The sequence below is a fragment of the Oryzias latipes genome, chromosome 24 (assembly GCF_053564925.1).
Source record: "Oryzias latipes strain Hd-rR chromosome 24, Olatipes_Hd-rR_3.1".
NCBI lineage: Eukaryota > Metazoa > Chordata > Actinopteri > Beloniformes > Adrianichthyidae > Oryzias > Oryzias latipes.
Window position 1 is genome coordinate 13,242,143 of NC_136260.1, and position 22,558 is coordinate 13,264,700.

General features: G+C 43.4%; 1 long non-coding RNA gene across 1 annotated transcript in view; it reads left to right on the forward strand.

Moving 5' to 3' along the window:
• The window catches only part of LOC111947064 (uncharacterized), a 27,822-nt gene extending 10,719 nt beyond the window's left edge, over positions 1-17,103 (forward strand). The window contains exons 5-9 of the long non-coding RNA XR_013654031.1: positions 2,412-2,590; positions 3,206-3,514; positions 4,195-4,470; positions 4,597-7,054; positions 16,697-17,103. This is a non-coding gene — a long non-coding RNA (uncharacterized LOC111947064). The remainder of the gene's footprint in view (positions 1-2,411; positions 2,591-3,205; positions 3,515-4,194; positions 4,471-4,596; positions 7,055-16,696) is intronic.
• Positions 17,104-22,558: the final 5,455 nt, after the last annotated feature.

Sequence of the window (22,558 nt, forward strand, 5' to 3'; positions counted from 1 at the left end):
CCAATATGTAGACCACACTACTGATTAATCCTTCCTCGCTGAGACTATTATAATCTCAGTGATATGCAACTTGAATTGCCACATCATGCGGCTTGTATTCAAGTGCGGCTTGTGTATGTAAAAAGTTGTAAATCCTCATTAAAGTGGGAGGGTTGGGCTTGTAATCAGGTGCGCTCTATAGCCCGGCAATTAAGGTATTTGGCCACCCCTTAACAGCACTCACAAGCAGAAACGGCTGCATTCGGCCCAGACGTACATGAAGACTGGTTTTCAAACAGCCTTATTCACTGATGACTGGAGGGTCCAGGTGGATGGAGTATTGGGTGGTTGGTGGATGTGCCACCTTGTCCCAAAAAGTCTGCAATGTCAGCAGGAAGTGGCAGAGTCATGTTTTAAGCCAGAATCATGGGGAGAGAGCTGGTCAGCCCCTTTGGGATCCCCGAAGGTGTGAAACTGACCTCTGAAAAGGATGTGGAGTTTCTAACTGACCACTTTCTTCCGTGGCACAAAAGAAGAACTTGGCTTTCCATGACAATTATTTTCATGGATGACATGCACCATCTCCTGCTGCAGGGAATACCTCTGCATGGTTGGCTGCTATGGGCATAAAAGGAGATAAACTGATGTTGTGACCCCATCCTCCCCTGACCTTAACCCTACGGAGTGCCTTTGGAGCATCCTCAAGCAAAATATCCATGAGGGTGGGGGGCAGCTTATATCTAAACAGCAGCTCTGGGAGGCTAATATGACACCCTGCAAAGAAATTCAAGCAGAAAGTCTCCAAAAACCCACAGGTTCAATGGATGCAAGAGCTATGAAGATGTAACTTGGCCTATTGATATGTTTTTGAATAGTTTTGAATTTAAGTAAATATGACCTCCTAATGCAGGAAATTCAACAAATGCCATTTTAAGTTTTTTATGATCACATTTTGTGAAACTCTGTTGTGCATAATAATGTGGAATACAATGTGCTTTACTCTTTTTTTTTTGCCAACTTCTCCAAACAACATTGTGGTTTTATTGAAATGCAGAAGTGGTTCTTCCATGGTCAGCATCTACAGAAGATGCAGATGGAACAGCAGAGGAACTGTCCATAACACTTCAACAATAGTAGCATCCTCAAGCAAAATATCCATGAGGGTGGGTGGGGGTGGGTGGTTGGGGGGTTTCATATCTAGACAGCAGCTCTGGGAGGCTAATCTGACATCCTGCAAAGAAATTAAAGCAGAAACTCTCCAAAAACTCACAAGTTCAATGGATGCAAGAGCTATGAAGATGTAACTCGGCCTATTGAGATGTTTTTGATTGGAATAGTTTTGAATTTTAGTAAAAATTACCATTTTCTGTTTTTTTATTATCTATCAATTTTGTGGAACTCCACTGTAATTACTAATGTGAAAATCGTGGTTTTATTGAAATGCAGAAGTGGTTTTTCCATGGTCAGCATCCACAGAAGAGGCAGAAGGAACTGTCCATAACACTTCAGCAATCCTCCTCCCTGCTTTTATGCAATTTTTTGAGGAAACGAAACTGCAAGATTCTCTTGACCCTTCAGGGTGTGATGCAATGATTATTCTCTAAAGCATCAGTTTTGAATTTGTCCTGTGTGTGGAGGTGACCTGTCCAATTCCTGAAGGGACCGTATCTGATGCATGGCAGCAGAAAATTTAGACTTGGCTGCAACTTGTATAATTGTTGGTGGGGTTTTGCAGAGACTGGCCTTTAGGAGAACAGATGAAGAGTTTCAGAAGGTGTATGAACAGACCCCAGAGGAAGCTGCAGTGGTAGGCCTTGAGCTCCACATTTTAGGATCTATGTAGAAATGGGTACTGTTTGGATTTTTTCCAGTGCAGAAGAGATGCTTTTAAAACAGTTCTGGTGCCTAAATAGTGCACCATCCATCCATCCATCCATCCATCCATCCATCCATCCATCCATCCATCCATCCATCCATCCATCCATCCATCCATCCATCCATCCATCTTTAAAACCCACTGAATCCATGAGGAGCCCATCCACAATCGCTGAAAAAGGAAAATGATTGCCTAGACTTATTCACCAAAACTAAATAGAATACCGGTTATTGATTTGTCCTAAATGAATCCCTGAAATAAACCACAGAAATCTTTTGCTTCTGCGACTCAAACTCCAGTGTGACTGATTTTTTAGTCATTTTAGTTTGTGATTTGTGAAGAAAAATCAAGCTTGTTACAAAAAATAAAAAAGTACAGCATTCTTTTATGACACTTCTGACAGGAATTTACAGAAAAAAATCTTGCTTTTTTTATTTCTTAAACCTGTTGAGCTTTACTTTGTCTTCAACTAACAAAATGAAGTATATATATATTATATAATTGTCATTCCAACAACATACTTTTGTTTTTTTTAATCTGGGATTCCTCCTTTCAGTCTGATTGACATCACTCACAAATGTGTTGACACAACAATTATTGAGTGGGTGGAGCCAAGATTTTATCTTCTACTTAACCATCATCAAAGAGGAAATAAACGTTCACAGCAGGAGACCAACGAAAAAAGTATGGCTCTACTACTGACATCGATGACTATTTTCATGCTCCAGGTTGGAGGTAAAGATTTTATTTGTTTGAATTTTGTTTCCAAATATTTTATACTTTAACTTTAATACCCTTGTTTGCCACTTTTAGTTTGTCTGTTACATCAATGTAAATATACAAGGTATATTTAATTTCACTTTGAAAAATGGGTAATAAAAGGGTATTTTTATGAATTGGTGTAGTTAGTTTTTTTTTACATAAGCTTTTAATAGAACATTTTCAAAATGTTACTCTAATAATTACACTTGCCATAATAAGTTCCGTTTTTGAATCCTGAAGTCAGAAAGCTTAAATATTTGCAATAACTAAACTAAATTAACTTGTAATTTTTTTTAGTACAAGAGCTGCATCAATACTTGCTAAAGACCTTAAAAATAATTTGTAATACAAGTATTGGAATTTAAAGTTATTAAATGTTTAAATGACCCAGAAACAAAAATGTAGAAATGAATAAAAAGAAGGCTTGCGAGGACAAAACTGCAAATTTACACATTTGAAAATATAGTTTATAAACAATTTACATTGTGTGTGTGCAGATTGTGTATTTCTTCTTTGCATTTTTAAACCTCACCTGTTGTTCAATGATTTTGTTTGTGATCCCTAATTGTATTTCTCTGTTTCTTTAAGTTTCTCTTGCAGGTTTCAAATTCAAATTTGACATGAAATACAAAAGAGTTGGAGAGGACGTCCTTTTAAACTTTGATGTTGGTGAATCCTCTAACCAATGCTCCAATACTTGGTCATTCAAAGGACCCTCCGATGCTTACAAAACAAAACAAATTACCATTGAAGAAAATGCTGACCAGGGTTCAGTTGGAGCTTCCAGGCTGAGTTTGAGCAGTAACTGCTCTCTGCTCATCAGAAACCTTACTGCTGAGGATGGTGGTGTTTATGGCTGTAATAAAGATACGTCTGTGATTCTTGGTATTTTGAGCAGTGAGTATTCTGACATCAATATTTCTGTGATTACATGTATTTCAACATTCTGATCTGATCCAAATAAAAGCTCAAACCTTGAAGAGAATCTGACATGTGAACTCATTGAATCAATTAGGTTGGAAAAAGTCAAACCTTATTACAGATTTTTCCCCCCAGAGCTGTGAGGTCCCCCCCCCACCTCAGACTAATATAACCCACCTATTCCATGTCACTACTCTGTTGACAATGCTCTTGCTGCACTTTAAATTTCTATGTGCAGTTATTTATTGAAAAAAAGAGCTATTTTATTTCTGAGAGCTGCTGAAAACAGTGTCGTTGTTCACTGTATAATGATAATAAGAGATTCTGATTCTGAAACTGCTGACAAAGCATGTTTAGTGTGAGAGATGTGAGAGAGTCGACTCATGGGAGAAAATATCATTACATGTTTCATTCTTTTCTATAGTAAATAGGTTGAATTGATGAATCCATAAACAGTAAAGATCAATGTCTCTGATTCTCACTGATTAATGAGGTGAACAGAGAGTTTGAGAGTTTCCTGTTTAGTTTAACTTGATAAACTTCAGATCAGTTTGATTGATTTTAGTCAAAACTGTAAATGTGTCGTTTAAAATTGTGTTCAATGTTAATGAATGAAATTACCTTAAGATAATGTTTACGTATATGTTGTGTTTCAGTTACTTCATCTCCACCAGATGTTAATGGATGGGTCGACTTGACATGCTCTATGAAGAATATGTATTACCCTGGTCAATGCGGTCCATCCACCATCCTCTGGGTGGATGAGACAGGAACTCCACTGTCTGATAAAACTCCTGAGTTTGAAGTTAAACAAACATATAACTGTGATCTTGTTCTGACTGTGAAACATCAGAGTGGAAACAACAAAAGATTCACCTGCCAGTTTGTTGTCAACAGTGAAGTGAAGACAGAAGCTGTCTACGTTCTTACAGGTGAGGCATTATTATTTATTTATATATTTATTTATTTATTTTAAGCAGGTGTGCTGAAGGTAAAAATGTCTGATTTTTGTTTTTAGATGAAAAAACTGCTTGATTTTCTCTAAATTGTTTCTCCAGAATGAAGCACAGAGGATGGTGATGAAGACGCCAAAGAGATGCAGAAAGAGAGAAAGAACAAATTGGAGACAATTGTTCCATTTTTTTAACACATTTGATGTATTAATGCAGATTCATTAACTTTGCTGATTTTAATTACATTTTTTTCTTGACTAACTTTTTTTTATGAAAACAAACTATTACTCAAAGTAATTATTAATCAGGCAGTTACTGATCAGCTTATTGTTATCATTCATTTCACCTATAAAACATGCTAAATCTTTATGTTCATTGCAATCAATTATTACTATTTAGTGTTTTAGACATTGACCCTCAGTTGAGGAAGGTAAGTTAGCAGGTGAAGCAGCATGGCTTGATTTACTTTAAATAGCGCCTTTCATTTTGGTTAAAAACACAAAGCGCTTAACATAAAAACAGATAAAACAGTCATAAAAAATGAAAGTTGTTAAAAACGGAAAACAAAGGACAATCACACAAAGAAGGGACCCCTCCCTCACCACCCCCCACCCCCACCCCCACGCACCCCAGTAGAACCCTGAACAGAAACAAAGAATAGCAGCTTAAAGAAGGTCTGGCTTCAAAGATCCCACTAGTCCTTCAAGCTATCGCCCTATTTCTCTAATCAATGCAGATGTAAAAATTATCTGCAAAGCACTAGCACAGAGAATAGAAAAAATCACTCCTCACATAATTCACTTCGACCAGACTGGATTCATCAAAGGCAGACACTCGGATGATAATGTCCGTAGACTAGTTAATATAATAGACTTTGCCACCATTGAAAACCAGGAAATGACGGTACTATCGCTGGATGCTGAAAAAGCCTTTGACAGAGTTAATTGGAAGTTCCTTATTGCTGCCCTCCATAAGTTTGGTTTTGGAGAATCATTCATCAATTGGATCAAAATATTATATCACAACCCCAATGCATCAGTTAGAACTAATAAACAGACTTCAAACAGGTTTTTTCTTGGAAGAGGAACCAGACAGGGCTGCCCACTCTCTCCTTCTCTTTTTGCTATATTCATTGAGCCTTTAGCTGCAGCAATAAGACAGAATGAGAGCATTATAGGAATAAAAACCAAACACAGCCATCATAAAATTAGTCTTTATGCGGATGACATATTACTGTTTTTAAGGAATTTACAATCTGTAAATGAAACAGCAATGATCATAAATGAATTCTCCTCCATATCAGACTATTCCATTAACTGGAATAAGTCTGTTTTATTACCACTCAACAGGAATATGGAACAAAGACTCACAATTCCAGTTAAAACAGGAAATATCAAATATCTGGGTATCTACTTTTCCCCCAAACTATCAGAACTGGTGCAGCTAAACCACACCCCATTACTGAAAAGCATACAGGACGATCTAACACGCTGGACCAACCTGCCTCTGTCCCTTATGGGCAAGGTAGCCACGGTTAAAATGAAAATCTTACCCAAAGTTAATTATCTCTTCTCAATGATTCCCACACAACCGCCATTAAAATGGTTCAAAACATTAGACTCATCCATATCAAGCTTTCTATGGAACAACAAACCTGCAAGAATTAGTCTAAAAACTTTAAAATCTGCAAAAAGCTGTGGAGGATTAGAACTACCTAATTTCCACAAATACTTTCTTGCAAATAGATTACAATATATCTTAAAATGGTTAAAAAATAATCTTGAAACCAACTCATGGTTAGACTTGGAACAGGCGTTATGTGGAAAGATCAACCTTTCACAGCTACCATTTATTAGCCAAACAGTTAAAAAACAGGATTGTTTCAAAAGCATTAATATAAATGCCACCTTAACAGCCTGGTGGGAATTTCTCAAAATATCAAAATCATCAATTCAACCGTGCAAAATGACACCCATCTGGAACAACCCGGACATCCTTATTAACAAAAAAATGATTCACTTCCCAGCTTGGCAAGCAGGGGGCATAAAACAACCAGAGCACGTAATTATTGATAGAAGATTCATAACTCCCCAGGAACTTCAAGACAAACATGGAATAAATAACTTCTTGGAATATCAGCAACTTAAATCAAGTATTACTAAAAAGTATAAAATTAAAGACGACGATTTAAAGCTACCAGATGTAGTTACCACTCTGATTAATTTTTCAATGAATAGAACTCTCTCCAAAATATACAAACTTTTATGTAATTTAGATAACAATATTGCCCTTCCAACAAAAAAAATGGGATGCAGATTTGAGCATCAGCACAGATGAAAGCTTCTGGTCAGAACTCTGTCTAAACACCTTTAAACTGACAAAAAGTCCAAATCTGCAGCTAATCCATCTCAAAACTCTTCACAGAATTTACTACACTGGACAGAGGATGTTCAAGATGGGTCTCAGTAACTCAGACATTTGCGAGCACTGTGATAATAATCTACCCGACAGCTACATGCACGCACTGTGGTTCTGCACTCCTGTCCAGGCTCTCTGGCAGCAGGTATGTGCCGATTTATCAGTCTGGCTTAAGGTTTCAATCACTGCCTCACCGTCACTTTGTGTGCTTGGTGACATGAGTGCCATCGATATAGAAGAAGGATTAGCATCTATCATTTTCATAACTCTTTGTATTGCCAAAAAAACTATTTTAATAAATTGGAAAAACAAGAAAAATATAAACATAAGTCAACACAGAAATCTGCTGTTTGATCATATCAGCTTGGAAAAAATGTCAGCCCAAAGCTCAAGTAACTTTGAAAGAATTCAGTCTCTCTGGTCTCCTGTGGTTGACTCCATGACTTAGGGGGTGGGGGGCTTGGTCGTCGCTGCTCCTTGCCCTTCTGCCGTGGTTTGGGGTGGGGGTCGGGGCTTCCGGTGCCTGGCGGGGGCGGTGGGGGGCTCCGTTGGTCGGGGGGTCGGGTCCGGTGCCTGGGTGGGGCGGGCTGGGGCGCTGCGTGGTCCTCTGGGCTTGGGTGTGGGGGTGCGTGGTGGGGGGGTGGGGTGGTGGTCTGGCTTGGCTTGGGGGGGTGGTCCCTTTGCCTGTGCTGGGGGGGGTTGGCGGGGGGCCCTGCTCGGGTGGGGGGGGCCCAGCGGCGCCGGATGGGCTGCCCATCTGCACCTGGGGCTGGGATCGGCCCTTCCCTGGCTCTGGGACGGGACGGGACAACCCTCTCGGGGCCCCCGGTCGCTCTGGGTGTCACCCGCTTCGGCTGCGGGGTCTGGGGTGGGGTGGGGTGGGGGGCTTGTCGGCCCTGTCCTGTGGGGGGGTGTTCTGGGGGGGAGGGGGGGCCCATTATTAGTACGGGTCGGGGGGGCTAACGGGTCGGGGTCTCCGCTGAGGCAATCAGTGGTTGCCTCGGCCGGTTGGCCTCCTCGGTCCCGTCGAGGCCTGACCAGAGCTCTTCTAGGGCCGGCGTCTGGGGGTGGGGGCCTGGGCTTGCTCCGGGGGGGGGCGACGCTTTCTGGCTCCTCTCTCTCTGTGTGGGGCGGGTGGTGCCGGGCCTGGGGTGTCGGCGCCTCCGGGGGTGGGCCCCTGGGCTGGGTGGCCCTGGCCCCTTTGCTGGGGGTGGGCTGGGGGACGGCTGTTTGACCACCGGGGGACAGTCTACCAGCTGTCCCCAACTTACCCCCTTCCTTATATAACCTCATATTAGGGTGAGGGGGTGGGGGGTCTAGCCTGCGATGCGCCTTGGGGGGGGGCTACTTGGGAGTGGCCCCCCCTCCTATGGTTGCCGTATGGAGTGGGCCCCCCCTCTTTCGGTTTTATTTGCACCTTAGACATGTAGGGTCCTTGGTAGGGGGGGTGCTTGGACATCACTGCAAGCAAGCAGCAGATGTCCTCCTGGCACCCTACCCGCCAATTTTAACCGCACCTTAGACACTTAGGGCCCCTTGGTGTGGAGGGTGAGGGGACATCACTGTGAGTAATCAGGAGATGTCCCCTTAGTGCCCTACTCGCCAATTTTAACTGCACCCCCCTTAGTACACACACCCCTCCCCCTTCAATATATACATTCAAACATAAACACACACACATGCACACAAACACCCTCTCAAGCACCCATACACGCACACACATTTTACAAGGAAGGTGGGACCTGGGTCCATCTGTCCCCTACCCCTTCCCTGGTGGGGGGCGTGGGCCTCTTGGCGATGGCGGCCGTGTCCCTTGGGTGCCGGCTCCCTGGGCCCGGCGGTGCTCTCTCCGCGCGGTGGGGGGGTTCATATTACACCAGAGCCGGGGGTGTTCGTGTCCCTGGGGGGTGGGTCCTGGTCCTTGCCCCTGGGCGCTGGGCCCCGCCAAACTTCCAACATGGCCGAGCCTGGTCGGGCCATATTTATAACACCCCTTGTGGGCCGCCCTTTTTTCCCCGGGGTTCCCCCCTCCTGGGCGGGGGCGGCGGGCCCCTGCCTTGCTCCTACCTGGACCAACCGTGGGCCGGGTGGGTGGCTGCCTGGAGTGCGGAGCGGGTCTCCCTTGGGGGGTCCTGGCTCGTACCTGGGGTCGGGGCAGGGGGATGCCCGGAACTCCTGGGTGGTGGTGGGGTGCTCGTCTGGGGCTGTGGGCATCCCTCTCCGGTGGGGCCCTGCGTTGGGCTCTTCCGGCGCGGCGGGGGGCTGCTTTCCTGGCTGGGCTGGGGCGGCGCTCTCTTTCCCTCTGCGCCTCCCTGCTCTCTGGCTCTGGGGGCCTCGCGGCGGTCCTGCTGGCCCTGGCCTGGGTGGCGGTCTTGGTCGCCCGGGGGGCGGTTGTTCCCTGCCTGTTCCCGTGTGGCGTTGGGGGAATTCCGGCTGCCGCTGCTGCTGCGGCGGGGGTATGGGTGTGGGGGTGGCTGGGCGCTCCTCCTCCTTCTTTTCACATTCCACCATCCATTTTAGAAGAACATAAACACTCACCTGAGCACAGGTGTTGGCTCACCTTTGCACTAATAGTTTGCATGATTGAATGAATGAAAGATTTCACACTAGTTGGTTTAAAGGCATAGGTATGCGTTCGTGAACACTATCTGTTTTGTGTGCATGTTGACATGTGGACATTTTTGCGGCTAGCAGGTGTGTTGATAATATTTGAGTGTGTGTGAACAGGCCCCGCCCTTTTTGTACTACATTTGAACCGTACCTTAACGATAAACAACCAGTAAGCCTGTCTGCTCTATGCTGCTTCATGGTCTTACCCCCTTTCCCCTCCGATTATCACCCTCCTACCCCCCCCTCTCTCTAACGTCCCTCTCTCTTCTTCCCCTCTTTCCTTTTCCGTCCGGTCCAACACCAAAGATTTTCAAACATGATTGAAATTAATAAAGTTTGGCCTCAATTACAAAAGGGGTTTATTCAGACATACCTTTGGTTTGTCTGAAGATGAATAACCCCTCTTGTTAAAATAAAATATGTCCAACACAAGAGGCCCTCAGCTCTCATCTGTTTGCCTAGCTGTTGGACAGGACAAGTTAAAAAAAAAAAAAAAAAAAAAAAAAGAAGGTCTGGCTTGGTACTGCTGTGAGGAAACGATATCATGGGGATCCATTTATTCCAAGGCCCAGCCCGACCACAGGGGTCACTACCACAGCGCCCGCCCAGCACAGAGCAGCCCAGGGCCCACTCCATGGCTATTAGACCACAGAGCGGGACCCCAGCCTGCCCAACGAGAACGAACACTGCAGCAACAGCACCTCCTACAGGTCAAGCTTGTGGTGCCCAAGGACAATGGATCACCAAGAGGAAACACTGGAGTAAAAAAGATCAGAATAAAAATTATCATAAAATAACAACAATAAAAATAGAAAAAGATAAATGAAAAAATAAAAACATAATAATATATAAGAATGTTAGTAATAAATAAATAAAAAAAATACGTAAGTGATTAAAACATAATCTAAGTATCATTGGTAAAAATAACAATAAAAGGAATAGCATATTAGAAACAGAGATAATAATAGTCCTTACAAAAAATAAATGAATAAATACGTAAATAAATAAATTAATTAATAAATAGATAGATAAAAAAATAAAAAGACATAGGAAATGATCAAAGTCATGTAAAAGCCAGACTAAAAAGGTGGGTCTTGAGCCTCTTCTTAAAAACCTCTACAGTCTCTGCGGCCCTGAGGTCCTCCGGCAGGCTGTTCCACAGGCGAGGGCCGTATTGATGGAACGAAGCCTCACCGTGTGTGGTGAAAAGGTGGGGGATACAAGCACTGATTTGAATAAGTTATTATTTTAGGCTGTAACAATTATACCAGAAGGACAAATATTACATCAAAGGTGAAAATCTGACACTAAGATGAGCGAAAAAATCTGTCCATCAGTACACTGTGGGTAGGGAGGAGGGATGAAGCAGATAGGGAGAAGTGTGGCAGTGTGCACGTGCACGTGCGGGTGGAGATACATGCATGCTGCCGACGTGAACCGTGTGTTCATAAGGGGAACCAGATCCTACCCAGCCAGACCAGGAGAGGGGAGGAGAGCCCCCCAGGCCAGGAGCCCCCACAGCATCCGGACCCAGGCAGCCCGGGAAGGGGGGAGAAGGGGACCGCCCACCCCACCAGCCAGGCACAGAGAGGGCCCCCCTACAGGGGCCCCCCCAATGCCCAGAGGCATGAGCGAACCCAGTGTCCGGCACCCAGGCCACAGGGCAAGAGCGCTTAGCCGTACCAGGCAGCAGCCATGGGGGCCACCGGGCGCCGGACACCGAGACAAGGGCCACGGACGAAGCCAGGGCCCCCAGAACCCATGAGCCGTCCACCACCGGACCGGCGCCCCGTCTCCGTCCCCGATCCAGGGATCGCCACGCACCCACAGCCACCCCCCATAACCCTACAACCCTACACACTACAAACCCCCCCCCCGCCATAATATCTGATCCCCCCTCCCCAACCCTCTCAGTGCCCTCCCCTCTCTGTGATGGGGAGGGAAAGCCCCAGAGGGTCCCAGCGAGCCAGCCCCCAGGTCCGTCCCACCCATGCACTCACTCACACATAATCACAATCATCTGGTTACCCCCCCCCCCCCCCCCCCCCCCCCCCAGCCGGCTGACCCCCAGCGCCATTCCCGCAGCCGACATGATACCCATAAGCCCGGCCGCCCTCACCTGCAAAGTTTCTAACTGCTGAAGTTTCTTGCAGCTCATGGGTGTCGGCCAGTCCGTCACAGCACTGACTTTGGCAGAGTCCATTTCAACCTTCCCTGCTGGCACCACAAACCCCAAAAAGGAGACAGTGGAGACATGAAACTCGCTTTTCTCTGCTTTCACATACAGGTTGTTCTCCAGAAGACGCTGAAGAACTGCAGTAACATGAGATTTGTGAGAGTCCAAGTCAGGGGAGTAAACGAGGATGTCATCCAGATAGACATACACAAAGTGATCCAGGAAGTCTAGAAGAACATCATTAATCATGGCCTGAAATACAGCAGGAGCGTTGGTGAGCCCAAATGGCAAAACTAAGTATTGGTAATGACCTCTAGGAGTGTTGAATCCCGTCTTCCATTTGTCTCCCTCCCTGATTCTAACCAAGTGATAAGCATTACGAAGGTCAAGTTTTGTAAATACCTTGGCCTGCTGGAGCTGGTCAAAGACAGAGGTCATAAGAGGCAATGGGTATCTGTTTTTTATCATGTTTTTGAGAGCACTGTGGTTGATGCAGATCGGGAGGAAAACGGCAGAAATCCTGTCCAGCTGAATCAGTCCTGTGAGTAGACCCCTCCCCTGAGAGTCTGCCGCTCCGCAGGCAAGATAATTCATGAATCTGGTTATCTGTATGGATGGCGAGAGCGATGAGGGAGTCCAGATCTTCCGGTAAATCTAGTGGCACAAGCTGCTCCTGTATGCGTGGCGCCAGTCCATTCAGGAAGACGTCATACAGCGCCGTGGAGTTCCAACTGCGATCTGCTGCTGACGTACGGAAACGGATAGCGTAATCACACACAGATTCTCTACCTTGTCTTATGTTGGTGAGTTCTCACGCTTTCTCCCGGCTGGTTGATACCGGATCAAAAGTGATCTGTAGGGCATGTTGGAAGGCAATGAGGGATGAACAGAGAAGAGAGTTGCAAGCCCACTCTGCCATGGCCCATGAACGAGCCCTCCCAGATAGATGAGAGATCATGAAACCAGTCCTGGCTCTGTCCGACACAAAGGCATGGGGTGAGTGTTCAAAGTAAATTGAGCAGTCTGTGATAAAGTTCTTACACATTCCCGGCTCTCCAGAGTAACGTTCTGGTGGGGCAATCTTATTCTCCAGACTCCTAGCAGGCATGGCAGAAGAGGGAGCTGGGACTGATGTAGAAAGATCAGGTGGAGCAGAGGTCCTGGGCTGACCTAGATGGAGATCCGAAACTTGGGTGGAAACCTGGACCATTTGGAATGATAGAGTCTTCTGAAAGTCCTCCTGCTGGGAAAGGCGGGCTTCCAGGCGTTGCAAAATGGCTGTGAGACTGGTGCTCTCTGCTGAGTCCATACTGGCCAGTTTGTAATGTCAAGAATGATCACAGGGCTGGACTCAGATGCAGAGATTTCAGTGGTTTTAATTTCTTGAACAAGCTTCAGCTATGGGTCTAGAAATAACCAAACAAACAGGCACAGGACAAAGGGAGACTAGACTATTTAAGACAGGGGTGTCCAATTCCAGGCCTCAAGGGCCAGAGTCCTATATGTTTTCCAATCAACTTGCCGTTGAAGCTCCTTATTGGCTAAACACACCTGATCCAGGTAATCAGCAGCAGATGAGGCAGGATTTCTGGAAAACTAGCAGGTTGCTGGCCCTTGAGGCCTAGAATTGGACACCCCTGATTTTAGACATGAGGAAGGGGAACACAAGTGGAAACAATCAGGGAAAATTACACAGTCACACCTGTGGGGAAATGACAAGGGCAGGAAGGAACAAAGCTTTAAACGAGAGGAGAGTTAGTGTTTCAAAGAAAAACAGGAAGTGCAACACGAGACAACACAGGTGACAGACATAGACCAGGGGGGTATTCCAGGAAGCATGTTTAAACTACCCTGACTTTAAGCCTGAACTCTGGCTGAAATCCGCCTGAACTTGCTTACCCTGGGTATGTCGGTTCCAAAAGACCGGATATGAGTTGGCGTAATTACGCTCGACTTGGTAACCCTGGGTTAACGCACGGTACATAAAGACATTCTCAATAGATCGCCGATTTCTGGAGTCACCATGGAAACGCGTGGTGAAAAAAAAAGAAAGCGCTGTACTTAAGTGAGACGGAGTCTGAGATTTAATGACGGCGGAAAAAAATTACAAGTCCATCAAAAAAGTAACATGGCTGAAAAATAATTTAAATAATTTAGTTAAATTAATTCAAACTCAATAATTGTTTATACAACTCAAATTTACGTATTTATCTTACTAAATGTCACATTACTCCATTAATCTTTTTTCCATCTTAATTACTTATATTTCTTGAACTTTCATATGTCTAAGTTTGAGCTGGCAGATATGCTCATTTTCATAACAATAAAAAGAACGGGAAAAAAATGCATGGAGTGCAAAAATTCATTAAAGAATTTTCCATCACTGTCATAACATGTTTAGATGGTAGGGGTGCTATATAAACTTATCATCCTCTCCCTTACTCTCACTCATGGTGCAGAGACGTAAGCATAGTAGGACAAAATAGCTCGGCAAAACACGGTGAAACACAGTAAAACAGCTATACAACTAAACACATTTTGTAAAAAACCCACACTTAAACCCAAATCCGTCCAGACAGGCAAAGGGAATGATATCCCACAATCCCTTGCGGTGCCAATCTAACGGCAGCACCAAAGTTACACCTACTTAATTGAATTAATTTGAACGAAAGGAAAATATTTGTCTGAAAACTACGTGTTATTTTTAAGGTGACCTAACAAAAAAAATGATTTATCTTAACTGAAGCAAATAATTAAGTTAGATCAAAGTAAAAAAGTTTATCTTTCCAACATCCATATGTGGTCTTATCACCCTCTCATGGTGGAAAAAGTATTATCTGAGCTTTTTCATCCACTAAGTCATCTTTAAATGGACACGCCATGCTGCTTCCCCTCTCTGTAAACAAACTAAGCTTCAACTAAACCTGCTCCAGACCAGGTTATGTTCAGAGCATGAGTTGCCATGGTAACTTGACCTACCCTGAAACATACCTCCATTTCTGGAACCAAAAGCTGAGGTTATCAACTTCCTTAGCCTCAAACTTATCGTGGGAGCTAGCATAACCTGCTTTCTGGAATACCCCCCAGAAGTGCACAACTCAGGACAAAACATAAGAATGACAAGACATTACAAGGTGCTTGATCTTCTAAATTCTGCTTCCTCAGGGAGAAAAACTATGGTGATGAAGACGTCCTGTGAAGAAAAGATGCAAAAAACTCTTCTTAAAAAAATAAATAAATAGATATTTTCTTCTCTATGACTTTTTCTTTATTTCTTTTTAGATATTTCAACTACAGTAGCTTTATTTACTCAGATCTGGCTTCACCTGCAAAGTTTCTAAGTAGCCTGTTCAAAAATAGCGTAGATGCAGGAAATGGTACAAGTGTGTTTGTGTGTGTGTGTGGGTGTGTTCAAAATTAATCACTCAAAGCTCTTCTGCCTTTGTATCCGTTTTGGGGTCACGGGGCTGCCAGAGCTTATCTCTGCCACTTATAGGCAAAGGCAGGGGACATCCTGGACAGTTCGCCAGTCTGTCACAGGGCCACTCAAAGTTTAATATCTATATATGTATTGACATAAATATGTTTGTCGTCTTTATCATTTCTTTGTTCTGATTGCTTGAAATAAACCATTTGTATATTTGAATTCTGTTCAGACAGCTTGTTGATTTTGTGACTAACAGCAATGTTTTTTGGAAAGACAACAACTTTGGAACACAGGAAAATATTTTCCACAGACTCAGTTGTCTTCCAGGCTGATATTTCTTCGAAATCAAGATGAACCACAAGTGAAAATAGACCTTCAAGATTTTTAACATACGCTTACGGCTCTGCAGCAAAACTAACTGAAAAACTTTGCATGTTATTTGTCAAGTCTCTCCCCTAATGGCATCAACACACAGCAAGGTCTGTAACAGCCATTTTTTTGTAACATAGAAAAGTAAAAACAAATCAGATGGAAAACTTTTTTTGAATTAAAGAAAGCAAACATTTGAAAAAAATAGAACAGCTATGGAGTCATTCATCATATTTCCTGGTTCTTCTGTTGATGCTTTTTGACTGCTTTCGTTAACACTCATTTTAGCTTTTTCTCAGCATTTCTCTTTTCTTACCTCTTGCTTTTATCTGAACATAACATGTAACTTCCTCACAGAAACACTCACCCTAAACTAATTGTAACAGCAACTCTGCTAAAACAGACCAGGATCCAGATCCTGCTTCCTCTCAGCGAGCTGCTGGTCATAATCATCATCATCATCATCATGGGGGAGCACCTGTTCTTCAAAGGTGCTGCAGCATTTCCCAATGTTTTCCCAGCAGGAACAGTTGACCCCCCATCACTTTTGTATGTGACGTCTTCTTAGAGCTTTAATTCAAATTGGACTGATACACTGATACTGATGTGTGAAAACAGATTCAAGAAATGATTTCAACATTTTTCATGTGACTTTAATTCAAAGTGTTGATTCTTTCAGTGTCTTTTCAACTGTATATCATGGAGATCTTGATTCATTCTTGTTTTAAAGATCTGTTTATGTTCTTGTTCTCACCTCTGGCCATAATCTGTGGTTTATGAATGATAGAAATCATGGATATAAGGAGCATAAATAACCTTTTATATGCAGCATTAAGGTCTCTCTTTATGATAGGCTGCAAATTTCAGTTGTCTGGAAGGAACTCACTCTATTTGTATTTCTCATTCAAATAGTGGGCGGGGCCATTTGAAGGTGGTTTTGGACATCTGGCTAAACTGGAAGCTTCCTGATGAGGAATTATGTCCAACATAGAGCCTACAGTAGATGCACTAGAAACAGTCCCAGCTAGTCTGGAATGGCCTCAGTTACCCCATAGTGGAAACAAGTTTCACTTTTTTATTAGTTAATATTTATGAAATAACACAAATCTGGCCATTTAAATGTATAAATGTAATGTAATACATTTTGAATGCATGCATTAAGGTTAAATATGGAAAATGAGAACGTTTTTTTATTTGTGTTCCAGATAAAGGAGGAAGAAGGTGAGGTGACATTTTCTTCCATTCAAATAAAGTGAGAAGAAACAGACAGTGATCTCTCCACAGCTGCATCCTTTCAGCAGTTACTTCTGTCCAGCTGAGGATGAGGATGAAGATGAAGATGAGGACGGCACATTGATGTACAGCTTTCAGTTAACGTGTTTAAAACAAGATACAGATCCAGAAGCTTTACTTTTAAAACGAGACATATTTAAATAGTTTATCATACAAGTTTCTATTTTTTTTGGCTAATTTTGTTCTTCATCATGTTGTTGTATCAGTTTTCTAATATGAAAGCATTCAACAGTGAGTTCCTAAAGACAATGAATTATTTGAGAATGTGTTTAATAAGAGCTTAATGTTAAATTGTAAAAATAAAAACTAAAGATCATCAGATCTTCAGTTTTCCTTTTCTCTTACTTTTTAAACATGTCCACTTCAGCAAGAACGGTTTGCCTTAAAGACAATTTCAATGATGGACATTTGGACACTTTAGTGAGTCAGGAACTGAAAGACATCAGAGCCAAATATGCAAGGAAGAAATCTAAAAGGTGAAAAGACAGAATGACCTGACCACCCTGCACCCAGCAGGAGAATTTCTGCTGCAGTGGTAGAGTTCTCACCACTGCAGTCAATGTTATGTCACGCCACCCCAGAACCCGTCAACGCCACGTCACATCAAACCAAACAGCTTCCTGTTCTTGAGGGGGAAAACTGGAGCCACAGCTCTTCATGTCTCCTGTCCCTAACTATTAGTTACTGTAATTTCATCAAACATTTCTCTAAATTGTAATAGATTACATGATCCATGCATTGTTCTTGAATATAGTCCATCAGACAGCTTACTGTTTTTGTATTTATTTCAATGTTTTTTTGGAAAGACTGTGGAACATGTCACAAAGAACAACATTTACTAGACTGATGATGAAGACTCTGCTGTCTTCCATGCTGTTATTTCTGCAGATCCAGCAGATCCGTAACTAAAAACAAAGCTTCTGTATTTTCAGTAAATCTATGTAAAGATCATAATTACAGCTCCCCAACAAAACAGAAAAACAGCAATCTTGGATTTCACATCTGAAGTCTACCCCCAAGTGGCAGAATTCCATTACAACGTCTTTGACCACCAAGACAGTTACAAGACTTTTCAGATACAGACGAGTGAAAGGAAATTCAATTATTTTTGGATGAAAGTAAATGAAACATTGAAAAGAGAACAGCAGTAATTAGGAGATGTCCTCTCAGTACCTACCTGCCAATTTTAACTGCATCCCTTAGTACACACACCATTTACCCCTCAAAAATATACACTCCAACACAAACACACACATACACGCTCACACACACGTTCATAAACTCACCTACATCATACAAGTAAGGTGGGACTTCAGACCATCTGTCCTCTCCCCCATCCCTGGTGGGTTCCAGGCCCTTGGCGGCCGTCTCCCTTGGGTGCTGGCTTCCTGGGCCTGGCGGCCCTCACTCCACGCAGGGAGGGGGATTCCTGAGCTTTTTGGCAAGATCAACAGCCAGAGATCACATCACATCTGAGCCTGGGGGTGTCCGTGTCCCTGTAGTGTGGGTTCTGGTCCTTGGCCTCGAGCGGCGGCAAGGGCCATTAGTTGAACGTGTGTGAACGTTAGTTGTGTTATATACATGTTGGCATGTCTGTATTGTTGGAGCCAACAGCTAAGTGTGTGTGAACAGGCCACGCCCCTTTTAGATCTGTATTACTTCTAAACCTGACCACAATGATAATAAACATCCAGCAACTTGTTGCTTAATGCTGCTTCATGGTTTCCCCCCCAACCCCCCCCCCTATAATCACCCTCCTATCCTCCCCCTCTAACATCCCTCTCTCTTCTTCCCTCATTTTCTTTTCCGTCTTCAAAAAATGGTTACAAATATAAGTAAGATGAATAAATATTGGCCTAAATTACAAAAGGGTTTAATTCAAATATACACCTAGTGTGTCAAAAGCTTCATAACCCCTATTGGAACAGTAGCATATGTCCAACACAAGAGGTTTTCAGCTCTCATCTCTTTGCTCAGCTGTTGAGCAACACAGAACGTTAGGCAGGTACTGGAACCCAGCAATGCCGAGCTGAGGGATTGGTAATGCAGCAGGTGGTGATGTACCCAACTCAGCCTCCATCTCTAAAATGACCTCGATCAATGTGGAGGCTGTCTCCTCCCACTACATCCCCTCAACATCCTCCTGGAGCTAACAGGCCTGAATCTGTTCTTGTAACAAAACCTGGAGCTCACTGGCCTGAGCCTGGTCCTACTATATTGCACTGGAGTTAACCAGCCTCAGCCTGCACTTTGCATCTGTGAAGCGTGTTTTCATTCTGGGATCTGCTCTTGGAGAAAGATGGCGCCGGTGTATGTGGACGCTCGTCTACTCTCGTCCCTGTTGTTCATAGTTGTTTTATTTTTGTACTCTGGTACGCAATAAACAGTCTCTGGTGGTGTACAATCATCAGTTCCTTTTAGGTCATCAATATGCCAACTCTGATCTAAGTTTGTTTAATCATTATGGTTGCCAAACACTACCCCCTTTGCTTTCGGGCATCTCAGCTCACCTACTTAGGGCGTCGGCGCCCATCCTGCGGCAGAAGCGTCAGCAGAAACACAGCATTTTATGATTGTGTTTTTATTGTTGGGGATTGTATTATTCATGTGTTGTCCTGAAAAGCTGTTGGTGAAGGACTACTTTGAGATCATTAACTCTTTTAATATAGTTCAGTGGGTGTCTGGAGCACCTCATGAAAAAGGACATATACTGGATTTTGTTCTCTCCTATGGATTGCCTGTTTCTTTAGATTCAGATTCAGATTTGCTTTATTGTCATTGTGCAATGTACAATGAGATTTAAGCATCGCAATCAGTGCATAAACAGCAAGGAAGGGAAAAATAAAAAACATCGTAATACAATAAAATCATAAAATTAATATGGAGATCTGTGACTTAGCTATTTTAGATCACATGCCTGTGGTGTTTAAATCTGAAGTTTTTTCGTGCTGCAGTTAAATCTACAGCTCCTCCTCAGCGTCGCAGGATTTTTAACTCCTCCACTGCTGGTCAGTTTTCCTCTGCTTTTAACCAGCTCACTGCTCCCTCCTCTGCTGCTGATGTTTAGGAGCTCAGTTCCTGGTTTCAATCGTCCTGCAGTAACATCCTGTGGCTCCTCTAAATATACTAAAGCCTCGTTCCAAATATAGATCTCATTACAAATCCTGAATCTTCTTCCACTTTCGGCTTCTCCCATCAGGGGTCGCCACAGCGAACAAGTCGCATGGTAAATTTGGCAATGTTTTACGCCGGATGTCCTTCCTGACACAACCTTCTCAAACCGGGCTTGGAACCGGCAGAGGTAGAGAAGGGAACAGGGAGCAGCCCGGAGTCGAACCCTGGTTTCACGGACGGAAGGCGCCGCAAACCAGCACGAGTTAAACTGGCTCCCATTGCAAATCCTGAATAACTGGCTAAAAAGAGTTCCTGGCCAATATTATTATTTTTAATCAGCACAACCTACGGGTGCTTTTTAAAATGATAGATTCTGTTCTTAATGTTCCACAGGCAAAGTCTCTAGAAGCTTCAACTGACCTGTGCAATTTGTTTTTTTTTTTTAACAATAAGGTTAAGAACATAAGGGCTGGCATCATTCTCCCTTCTTCTGACCCTTGGACTTATGTTTGTTGCTCAGCCATTTTCAGAGAATTTAAGCCAGTGTCTCTTAAATTCTTAACCCTTGTGCCATCTGAGATGACCCCACCCTTACTTTGACATGTTCTCCCTACCATGAAAAAGGTGGATAAAGGTGGAAAGATTTCATGTAATCCATGGACACCAGTGAAGATCACAAATCATTGAAGAAAAAAGGTTCAGAGCACTGTCTAGTGGGTCCAGATGACCCAACTCTCAACGTTAAAGTGCCTAGGATAGCACAAGGGTTAAATGAGTTGGTCAGTCAAAGCAAACCATCAGGTTCTCCCCTAGATTCTATTCCTCCCAAGCTTTTCCCCAGCATTGCACAGATAGTTCTCTCAATCATCAACAGAAGTCTGGCTGCTGATGTCGTCCCTGCTGTTTTTAAACATGCAATAGTCCAGCCTCCCCTTAAAAAAACCAGCCTGGACAGTCCTGTATTGGCTAATTTCAGACCCATCTCCAAGATGCCCTACATGTCAAACAGCAGCATTTGACACAGTAGACCATGGTATTTTAATATCAAGGCTCCAGAACTCAGTGGGGATCCGAGGCACAACACTGGACTGGTTTAAGTCTTACCTGGCAGAAAGAACTATGTGTGTCAGCTTGGGTGGCTTTGAATCTAATCTGGTTCTAGGGCCACTTTTGTTTTCTCTGTATCTGTTACCCTGCCAGATCTATCTGCCGTTAAAAAAAGATGATCTCTCCATGAAGCAGCTCCTGTCATGTCTTCAGGACATTAAGAACTGGCTGGCCCTGAGCTTTTTGAGTTTCAATGAAATAAAAAACGGAAGTTTTAGTTTTTGGACCGAATGATTTTAGTGAACCATCCCAAGTTGATTAGGTTCCCTTGACTAACTTTTTAAAATTAAATGTTTCTAATCTGGATTTTAAACTGGACAGTCATTTTAAACTGCATCAGCAGATAAGCTCAGTCGTGAAGTCAAGCTTTTTTCATCTCTAGCCAACTTGCTAAGGTAAAACCTTTTTTTACAGCTGCACATTTTGAAACAGTCATCCATTACTGTAATTCTCTGTATATTGAAGTCAGCCAGTCGTCTCTCTCACGTCTCCAACGTGTTCAAAATCCATCTTCTGCTTGGAGGTCGTGAGAGAGACCACATTACGCCAAATTTAGCATCGCTCCACTGGCTGCCTGTGCATTTTAGAGCTCATTTTAAGATTATTTTACTTGTCTTTAAATCTTTACATAGTGTTGCCCCACTGTACCTCTCTGAATTTCTCTCTCCTTACTCGCCAGCCCGGTGCCTCAGATCAGCTGATCAGCTGCTTCTGGAGGTACCGAGGTCCAGATGGAAGCTCAGAGGGGACAGAGCTTTTGCTGTCGCTGCTCCAAAGTTTTGGAACTCTTTGCCACTGTCCATAAGAGAAGCTCTATCACTGTCCGTTTTAAAACCCGCCTGAAAACCCATTTTTATACTCGGGCTTTTAATACAACATGAGATTTCTGTTATTGCTGTGTTGCCGTTCAAGTTTTATTGTTTTTATCTCTATATATTTAATCTTGTGTTTTAACATGTTTTAGAGTTTTTTTTTTTATTTGTCATGTTTAGCACTTTGTGTCGGCTGCTGTTGATTGAAAGTGTCATGGTGTGAGTTTGTTTTATCTTGGTTTTTGTTTTAGTTCTTGTTCTGTCTTGTTTGGTTCTGTTTCCTGTTTAATTTTGAAAGGGTTCCTGTCTTGTCATGTCTTGAGTTGTACTTCCTTTGGTCCCCATCTGCCCTGATCGTGTTCACCAGTGTGTTGTCTGCCCTGTCTGTATATAAGTCTTGTCTCTGCCTTCCTCTTGTGCTGGTCCATTAGCTTCTGGTCATGGTGTAACGTCTTCATGCCTCGTCGTCCCGTCATGCCTTGTTCCATCTCCCTTGCCACGCCACAGTAAGTTTTTGTTTTGTTTGGTCATCCTGCTCTGCAGCGCCTTTTGTTATTAAAACCCTTTAGTCCTGAACCCGTTGGCCTCCCGTCTCTGCGTCTGGGTCCTACCTGCTCTCGAGCCCCCCTCACCGTGACAGAAAGTGCTATATAAATAAAGATGAGTTGAGTTGAGTTCCAGGTAGTGTGAATACGCTAATGTGGCTAACATGTAGCACAACACACGTTAGCCAAAGCATCT